Here is a 10,011-nt window from a genome sequence, read left to right as displayed (position 1 = left end):
CTATATTCAACAAATTATCTATGCAAAGATCTAATCGTCACATATATTGGGTTACCAACCCGATTTGCATATTGAACAAACAATTTTGACAAATCTAATCCCTAAATTGTGAAATTCTCAAATCTCTAAATAAAAACTTAATTGGGTTTTGAAACTTCAACAATAATGGTAGAGAAAAGAGATAAAGACAAAAAACTGATTACAGAGGATGAATAAGGAGAAGAGGAGGAAGAGGCAAAGGCAAAAAATGAGATTTAGAAAGTTTGGAGTTGAAGAGGAAGACATGAATTGGAAAGAAAAGAAAAACAAAAATCATATTTGTAATTAATTTTTGTTTTAATTTTAATATACGAAATTATTTAAATATTAATTTTTGGATAAAATCAGATATGCCATAAACCAATTTATTAAATGTAAAATGAAATTTTCATGTGATTTATGGCACTTAACCTATAATATGGCACAGCAGACTTTTTTTTACAAATTATAGCATCTGAGCCATTAATTCCCACAGAGATTGCCTTGTATATATTGGAGAATCAAATTTTCGTAAATCGAATCGTGTTATCTTATGGGCCGGAATGTAATTTTATATACTATTGCCCTTGAAGGCCCATTTATTTATTATAGAAGTTATGTACAGAACCAGCCATTGTTTCACTTCTGTATAGTAGCATTCTATCAAACTTATAGTTATAATTTATTCTTTTCATTTCATTACGAATTCGGATTAATTATTGTCACTCATTTCATACTTAGACATTGCAGTAAAAAAATAATAAATATATATATATACTTATACATCATTAACTAATATAATAGAGTATATTATCTGTCTCTCTCCATTCCATTATAAATTATATAGTTTACTCTTTTTTAATGTATATTTTCAGACAAGATCTATAGATATATATATATATATATATATTATTTTTTGTTTCCTTTTATTTCGATCTTTGACCTGAAGAAATTTGAAACCGTAAGACCTATAATCCATATTTGTAAAAAGAATGTATATAAAATGTTTAAAGACCCCAAAATCTTTTTTTTTCTTATAAGAATTTTTAAATCTGATTTTAGCAGATGATCCCTTAATCTTTTGCTAAGCAAATGAAAAGGAATGCAAGACTATTCTGGACACTCTACAATTTTATGGAGAAGTGTTATATTACAAAGTTCAATTAAAAGTCAGCTATTACATTCAGTAAAGGTTCATCTTCTGAAAACATATAAACATTATTCAACTTATAGGAATCACTAGAATTTCAAGTTTTGAAGATATATGGATAACCTGAAGTTGTTACTTGATAGTGCAAAGAGTATTACAAAAACTTGAGAGTTGATAATCTAAGCTTTTACAGGAAAATAAAATATGATCGAGGCCATAGCCACTACTTTGCCCACTTAATGTATTTCCTGCTTTCTCCTGTCTATTAAGCTTATCAATAAGATAACAAGTGCCATAAGGCAATATTGGTGGCCCACTAACATAAGCAGACACAAATTTATATAATAGTATGTATGACTTTTACAACAAAATCTTTTTTAAAATAGATTTGAAAAACAAAGAAAAGTTGAAAGTACTTGAAAGGACGAATAATGGACGGACGGCCTCACGAGAGGCCAAGAGGAGTAGTTAGTTAGGCACATGGCTCCACCACCTTGACGAAACTGTCCCAATTAATAGAAACTCTCTTTTTTTTTTTACCAAACTTAATGTAGACTTTCTAGATTTTAATATTTAATCTAATTTAAGGACTTCTTCTCTACTTTTTCAACCTAAGATTTTTTAGGCTGCAATTGGTTGACTATATAGAACTAATAGAAGGATATAATCCGACTTAATATGTAATTCTATTTGATTCAGCCAAAAATGTACCATTTGTAAAAAAAATCTGCAAGCCCATATATTGGATAAAAAAGTACATTTACGCTCAAAATTATCATCCTCATAAGAAGAGAGGAATTACTGGAACAATTATTCCCCTTTAACAACCATTATTCCACTTATTCCAGTTCCATTCATCATTATCAATCTATTACTCTTATTCGACTTATTCCACTCACTAACCAGTATTAACCACCATTTGCAACCTCAATGTTTCCTTAATTATATTTTTGTTCATGAAGTCTAGTTTTTATATTTTTAACTACAAAAAAGCACACCATAAACAAGGCAGAGGCATGTTCTTAATGTGCCGTTTATGATTTTTCTTTTTCTAACATCAGATCATTCATTATACAAACTAAATTACTGATACATCAACATTACTACTAGTACAAATATTGCATGAATATACTTTGAATATATTTAGGCATAGGGTTTTGGATCAAATCATCTTATGCTTGAATTATGAGATCTCTATAAATACTCTTATTTTATGTATTTATGTTGAATACTGAAAATTCTTCTTTCATTAGTTAAATTAGTTTTCTTTTGTCCCTAAACATAACCAATACATCATGTTGTACTATATATATATATAGTAGTAAAACTTCTATAAATTAATAATGTTGAGATCATGATATTTTATTAATTTATCGTGTTATTAATTTATCTATAAATTAATAATTATTAATTTATAAAAAAAAATTGTTTTCCGCATATAATTTTTTAAAATTTATTTGAAATAATATTATATATATATATATATATATCTGTTTTTCTCACATCTGTTGGAACAAACTGATACCAAAGTCAAACAAAAATTATCTGCTTTTGTAATATGGTGAGAAAATGTATGCGATGAACGTGAAAACCGACAAATATACTAGGAGAAAAAGTTTCAGTAAGTTAGTCGAAAAAGTAAGGTTTATGGGCGTCGCCATAAAAAGAGAACATTGTTGAGATGGCGAGCCTAGCAGATGCAGAAAGCACAATCAACGATCATTTTGTATCTTGCATATAAGATCATCATTGAAGTTTTATACGAAAAGAATGCTACTAGTATATGGACGAAGTTAGAGACTTTTTACATGATGAAGTCTTCATATTTTAGTGGATAAATATACTATACTCCATATTTTAGTGGGTAAAATTATTTATGGTTTGTGAATTATATAAAGAGATCAACAGCAAGTTCATATTCCAAAAACTATATATAAAACGATGACCTCAAACTTTTAGTTGTAGTACGTACTGGCTAGGGAAAAAAAAACAAAACCTCTGAGATATTGCTAAATTTTCCAAATTATCTTGTTGAATTTGATGAGTTCATTAAGACTAATCATAACCTACAGTAGGCTAAATTTGTCATATATAGTAGACTAATGACTTTGGCAGGACTATGCACTACTGAATTAGTTAGTTATTTTTTCTTTTTGAATTGTTTTGGTTAATTATTAAAGTTTGTAACAAAAATAATAAATGTCCAACATCTGTACGGCAAAGCAAAAGGTTCACTAACACTAACAACTGCTTCGGCTCGAAGTTTTGCTCTTCTTTTAAGTCAATAAAGTAGAAGACCGTATAATAAAATAAGCTTAGCTAGGCGGCGTACGATAGCAGGAATTACATAGCCGACATCTCGTTGCGTATCTTAGCAAAAACTTTTAAGGTCTGGAACCGAACGTTGTGGGACGAAAGGAACAACAGTGTGAATCAATCTTCAGTCTTCACCAAATATCTAAATAATAACAAATTGACAATACTTCTCTAAGTAACCAACCACTCTTAGAGATCACTATTTAATCAAATCATACAAAACAGATGTCAAGAGTATCTACTGATGCATGTAATGTCATCATCGCTATTGGTTTCCCGAAGACATATCGGCCGGCACAGGGAAAATTTTTTAAAAAAGTTTATTTTGCTGGCGAATTATGATGAGTCGTGAACTTTGTCTAATCTCTTAGCTGCCTGGAAAAATCGACTGTGGACACGTGTATTTTAATGAGAAAATGCTTTGGGCATGTGTTCCACGTGCATTTTTTCCCCAAAACTAGCAATGATTCCAAAGCAAGTAATATCTGGCTTTGGCAATGTGGCCGATACGTTTTTTTTTCTTTTTTTTTTTTTGGCTGGTGGTTCTGTTTTCTACTCCTTCGACTACTATATGCGCCACGTATGTATGGTTGATCGTTGTAAACAAGTTCAGGGATGTCTATAAATAAAGTCAGAACTTCAATTTATCTACTTTTCATTTTTTTAAGCGTCCTTTATTTTTTTAAGAAAAGTATCTTTTTATTTTTTTAGATAATAAATAGTTTATGAGAATATGGAAAGACAAAATTTTAATTTCTCTTTGTCATTCTATATGTTTGGTCTAAGAAAAAAAATTAGTTTTATAAAATTTAAATAACAGTGTTAATAGAAGCAAAATACGTATACTCAAACTACTCGAGTTTGAAAATTCAAACGTAATCCAGTCTTTTTTTTTCTTGATTAGTGTGAGCGAATTCACGTACGTAATATAATCAACGTAACTTAATTTAACTCAGAGCATCCTCAACATACATCCTTCTCAACATACATCCTTAAGTCCTTTTCTCAAGTTTTTAAAATAAAAAAAAAACAATAAAACTTAAGAACCGTATTTTAATTAAAGTCCGTAAAAAGCGGTTCTTACGAGACACGTGTCACTGCTTTAATTGGGCCAAAGAATTTAAAAAAAAATTTGTTGTTCTTTCTTCTTCTTCGATCAAAATTCATTTCTCCGACTCTTCGATTTCTCCGACCAAAATTCTTTTCTCCGTCGCTTTGTATGTCTCTACCGGTCGGCGATCTCTTCTTTGTATCTGGTGTTTTCGTGAAATAAAAGAGCATAAAAGAATTAGAGCATCAAGTTTTTTCTCTACTCTGTAAATCTTTTTTGTTTGGTTGAATCGCTAATCCTAATTGAAATTTCTCCACCTGCGTTGTGAATCTGTATTTATTTGCTCTTTCGTTTGTCTCTCTATTCGATTTTGATCTGATGGTTTTGAATTATTGGATTAAGTTCAATTTCACTCCGATTAATATATTTGATGGATAGTGCTTAATTGTTAGTTTGCTCTTTTGTTTGCTCTCTATCAAGCTACAATTGATATATTTGAATGTTAGTGGTTAATTTTTTTCTTGTTATCTTTCAATTGTTTGTTTGCATTTCCAATTTTCTTTACTTGTTAAATGTCATAGTATTCTTTGCTAATTCTTTGTGTTTTTTGTTTGCAAATTCTGAGCTGCGAGTGGGGGTGTAAAGACCAAAGCGACGGCTGTAAGGAGCATCAATAGCCACAAGCATTCCCTCTTCGCTTTGCAAGCTGTGAGGTATGTTTTCACATCTTTTCGATGGACATAAATGCATATGTCATTTATGGTTAAGCTGTGAGGTGTGTTTAGGGTTTATTAGGTAAGAAATGGATTTATTAGATAGGTCATTGATGGTTAGATAGAAGATTATTTCTATATCTACTTGTTAGATATATGTCTACTCGATGTGATTAATGGGTTATGAATGCTTCAAAGCTTATTTAATTGCTTTTTCTCTTCCTATGTTTTCTACTATAAACACTAGTGCTTGTTCTCTCTCTTTTCATCACCTATCAACCACATTGTTCTTTTTTTTTATTGTGCTTGTTCTCTTTCTTTTCTTATAAACACAATCACTTCTTTTCTTTCTCCATAGATTTCTCTTCTTCGAATCCATATACTCAATCCTCCAACTTTGTTGACCTGTTAAACAGTCAACAAGAACATACCCTTCATGATCCCTTTCCTTCTCTCGACTAAATCCCTCTCTTTAGCAGTCAATGCACAGAAGCTTCAAGCTACAATGAAGACACTACTGCAGAGCGTAGAGAAAAGAGGAAGTGGACCCTTACAGATAATGTCTTGCTCATCAGCGCATGGCTAAACACTAGCAAAGACCCGGTGGTTGGCAATAAGCAAAAGTCTGGTGCTTTCTGAAAACAGATAGCAGCATACTTTTCCACTAGTCCCAAAGCTGCAGAACGAGAAAGAAGAGAAGCAAGCAACTGTAAGCAACGGTGGCAAAAAATTAATAATTTGATGTGCAAGTTTTGTGGATCTTACGAGGCAGGAACAAGAGAGAAAGCTTCTGGACAGAATGACAATAATGTCCTGAAACTCGCACATGAAATCTTCTACAACGACCAAGAAAAAATTTACCCTTGACCATGCTTGGAAGGAGCTTCGCAATGACCAGAAGTGGAATGAGCTATCTACAAATAAAACTGAAGGAATGTTTAAAAGGAGAAGGTGTGAGGATGGTCCACATTCATCATTTTCTCACGCAGAGGAAAGGAACACTGTCGAAGATGACCAAGGAAGCAACCGGCCACCTGGTGTTAAGGCAGCAAAAAGTAGAGGTAAGAGGGCTTCGATGGATGGCAAGGCTTTGTCAGAGTTTCAGAGCATGTGGTTGATTAAAGAGAAGGACATGGCGATGAAAGAAAGACTTCAGAAGATGGGACTAATTGACAGCCTTATCGCAAAAAAAAAAGAATCATTATCTGAGTATGAAGAAGCATTAAAAAAAAAGCTCATTACAGACATGTTGTCTAACTAGTGGTCAACTCTTATTTTATTTTTTTTAATCCTTGAAGTTGTTTTATAGCTTAAGTTGTCTAATTAGTTATCACATCTCTATAGTGATCTCATCTTAAGTTGTTGTTTGTTTTATTTTCATTGTTTGTGTTATAGCTATGTTTGAATGTAATGAAACGATTTTTTTAATGGCAATGTCTTATATTTGTTCTATCAACTCTCTCCTTTGGCAGATATCAATCGGTTTAGTCATGAAGAGAGAGGCCAAGCAACGGATCAGGGAGTTTTTGAAAATTAAAATAAGAGGTACTATATCTGGTTCTCTGATGACTCATTTTGTTTTGGTTCTCTGATGCTTCACTTTGTTTTACAAACAAATCGTTCAAGAAAATTAGTAATGAAATAAAATGAAAACATATCAATTTTTTTTTTATCTTTGGTTCATGTTCGGTTGGTTATCTTGTGTTTGTAAAAGGTTTGAACAATAGACTTTGATTGTGATTGTATTTGTTTGGTTAGTATATGATGGTGATGATGTTTGTTGCTTCTGTTTCAGGGAGGAGTTGTGTATTATTGTGGTGTTGGAAATCGGCACAAAAGACCAAGATAAGTCACAAGGATGGTATTGTTTATTTATGATAGTGATGGTGTTTGTTGGATTTTTTGGGTTTTCTTTCTTTCTTATGTATAATTTGAGACCACACACGATTTGTTTGCTTTGACACCACAAACTAAGTATTCATTGTATGATGACTCTTCTAATTATATAGTTAGTAAACCTCTACTTTTTTTTTTCAATCGTTTGATCAAACCCTCTCATTCTCCTTCTTGTATTTTTTTTTTCATATATGGTTTCTTCTTCTCTAGTTATCCTTTACAATCGTTTAACACCACAACAATCATCTTCTGTCATTCTCCTTCTCATTTTTATTGAGCAATTCCACTACAAAAAATATAAACAAAAACTAAAAATGGCTTCTTCTTCCAATAATACTTTTGATGTATCAATCGATGAAAATTTTGATCAACAATTTAATCAATACTTCGATCGAACTTTTGAGAATCAGTTTATTGATTATGGAGAAAATCAGGAGACAAGCAAGTATAAAAAAATGAGCTTTTTTTTCGAAAGAGATCGGGAAGAAGGTCATATACGTTTATAGAACGATTATTTCAGTGAAACTGCAACATACCATGCTAATCTATTCCGACGCCATTTTAGAATGAATAAGCACTGTTCATGAAGATTATTGATCGACTATCCAATGAAGTTCGATTCTTTCGACATAAGAAAGATGCTCTCGGAAGGCCTGGTCTCTCGGGACTTCAAAAGTGTACAACAGCAGTTCGTCTCTTGGCTTATGACATTGCAGCTAATACAATTGACGAATACCTTCGGCTCGGTGCAACTACTGTTCGCTCATGTTTGAAAATTTTTATCGAAGAAATAATAAATTTGTTTGGCGATGAATACCTAAGAAGACCCACAGTGGAGGATCTTCAACGACTACTAGATATTGGAGAGCAACGCGGATTTTCCAGAATGGGGAAGCATCGATTGTATGCATTGTGAGTGGAAAAATTGCTCCACCGCTTGGAAAATACAATATTCGCGTGGTTCTAGAAAACCCACAATCGTTTTAGAGGTGATAGCTTCATATGATCTCTGAATATGACACGCATTTTTTAGACATCTAGGTACCTTAAACGATATCAATGTTCTTGATCGCTCACATGTGTTTGATGATATAATAAAAGGTCAAGCTCTGCAACTGAATTTCTCTGTCAACAGAAGAGGGTATCATTATGGGCTACATTTATCCAATTTATTCCACTTCCACAGGGCCCAAAAACATATTTATTTGCTCTGCATCAAGAAGCTATCCAAGAAAATGTCGAGCGTGTTTTTGGAATCTTGCAATCTCAATTTGCTATTGTTAAAAATCCAGCCTTTTTTTGGGATAAATTAAAAATAGGAAAGATTATGAGAGTATGTATCATACTCCATAATATGATAGTAGAAGACGAACGGGATGGTTACACTCAATTTGATGTTTCAGAATTCCAACAAGAAGAGGAAACAGAAATTCACATGTGGATCTCACGTATTCTACAGATATGCCTACAAATCTTGCCAATATGTTGGATGTTCGAACTAGAATTCGTGATAAACAAACACATCAACAATTGAAAGCTGATTTGATTGAGCATATATGACAGATTTGGACGTGATCAAGATAATATCTGAGCGTTTATATGTTTAAAATATTTCAAAATCTATATTTAAAAAATGTTTTTTTTTTCATCTATGTTTAAAATATTGTTATATCATGTATGTGTTATTCAAAAAATAAATTTATCTTACTAGTAAATATAAATTACAATTTTTGTTAAGAACCTCATTAGAGGTTCTACCATTGGAATTTACAAAATCTAAGTTTTTTAAGAAAAATTCTTAACTCAAAATTAATAATTTAATATTACTTAAAAACTTAATTAGGGGTTCTACTATTGATTATGCTCTCATCGAATTTACTCAACCTAATTAATTAACCTATTATAGCCTCTGTCATTCTCTTAGTCTTAAAACAAAATTGGTTTATCACATAGGCATATATATTATCTATAAGGATACGTGACCACAAAAACGATATCTAAATAAACTACAAATGGATCATATCATATACGTACTGACTATACGGAAGAAAAATATATATGAGTGGACCAAGTTTTACGTACCGCGTGTCGCGTAGTATCAAAGAACCCAACAACCATATCAAAGGGCAGATTCATTCTCTCTCGTAGCTCCATGCTTTTTTCAATTTAACACTTGAAGGGTAAGACTTTGGGTTGGTCAATATTTGTCCGCCGTGTAAATTTTATTTTTCAGCTGCCTGACCGGTGGGGAACCAGTCGCACGTGTGTCTGATTCGACCACACGTGATCGATCGTTGCTTTCACGTGTCCCTGGCAGTTGAAACTATTTAAATCAATCGCTTCAATCTTGGATGAGAATAAAAAAGAAATGTGAACATGCATGGAAGTGAATATATACAAATAACACGGTTGAGAAATTACTTTTTTGAAGTGAAACATAATATTTATTTATGCAAATTAAATACGAATATGCATATATGATATATGTCACTGATCTTTATCACACGGCTGAGTAATAAATATTTTAACGTGAGGTGCTTGGTTGTTTCTAATGTCTTCAGTCTCTAAAGTTGTTTTAAATGATGTTTGGAGGTTACCAACAGTAAGACATCTTATATACTGATTAATTTACCAAAAAAATGTGTACCGCTTCAATCGCCTGACTCTTAACCAAATCAAGAAGACGTGTACCTTTTTTGAAATTCAATATTCGATCCACCAGGTCAGTTCCCCACTGCTCTCACTTGGAAAAGTTTACATTTCCATCGGTTCTATGGCTCAAATCCGTTTGGTTCTCCCAAAGAGTGCCAAAGCATGCTTCCCTTTATTCTATATATATATATATTGTTGTGAGGAACAGGTTACCA

At 32.1% G+C, this 10,011-nt stretch overlaps 1 long non-coding RNA gene across 1 annotated transcript; it reads left to right on the top strand.

Annotated features, from left to right (window-relative positions):
• The first annotated feature begins 4,620 nt into the window (after window positions 1–4,620).
• LOC112088238 lies at window positions 4,621–7,266 on the top strand. The gene is made up of 3 exons (XR_002900405.1): window positions 4,621–5,248; window positions 6,721–6,793; window positions 7,044–7,266. It is a non-coding gene; the product is annotated as an uncharacterized LOC112088238 (long non-coding RNA).
• The last annotated feature ends 2,745 nt before the right edge of the window (window positions 7,267–10,011 follow it).

Source organism: Eutrema salsugineum, unplaced genomic scaffold, assembly GCF_000478725.1.
Source record: "Eutrema salsugineum unplaced genomic scaffold, Eutsalg1_0 scaffold_15, whole genome shotgun sequence".
Taxonomy (NCBI): domain Eukaryota; kingdom Viridiplantae; phylum Streptophyta; class Magnoliopsida; order Brassicales; family Brassicaceae; genus Eutrema; species Eutrema salsugineum.
The sequence above is the reverse complement of the archived record's forward strand: the minus strand, read 5'-3'. Positions and strand labels throughout refer to the sequence as shown.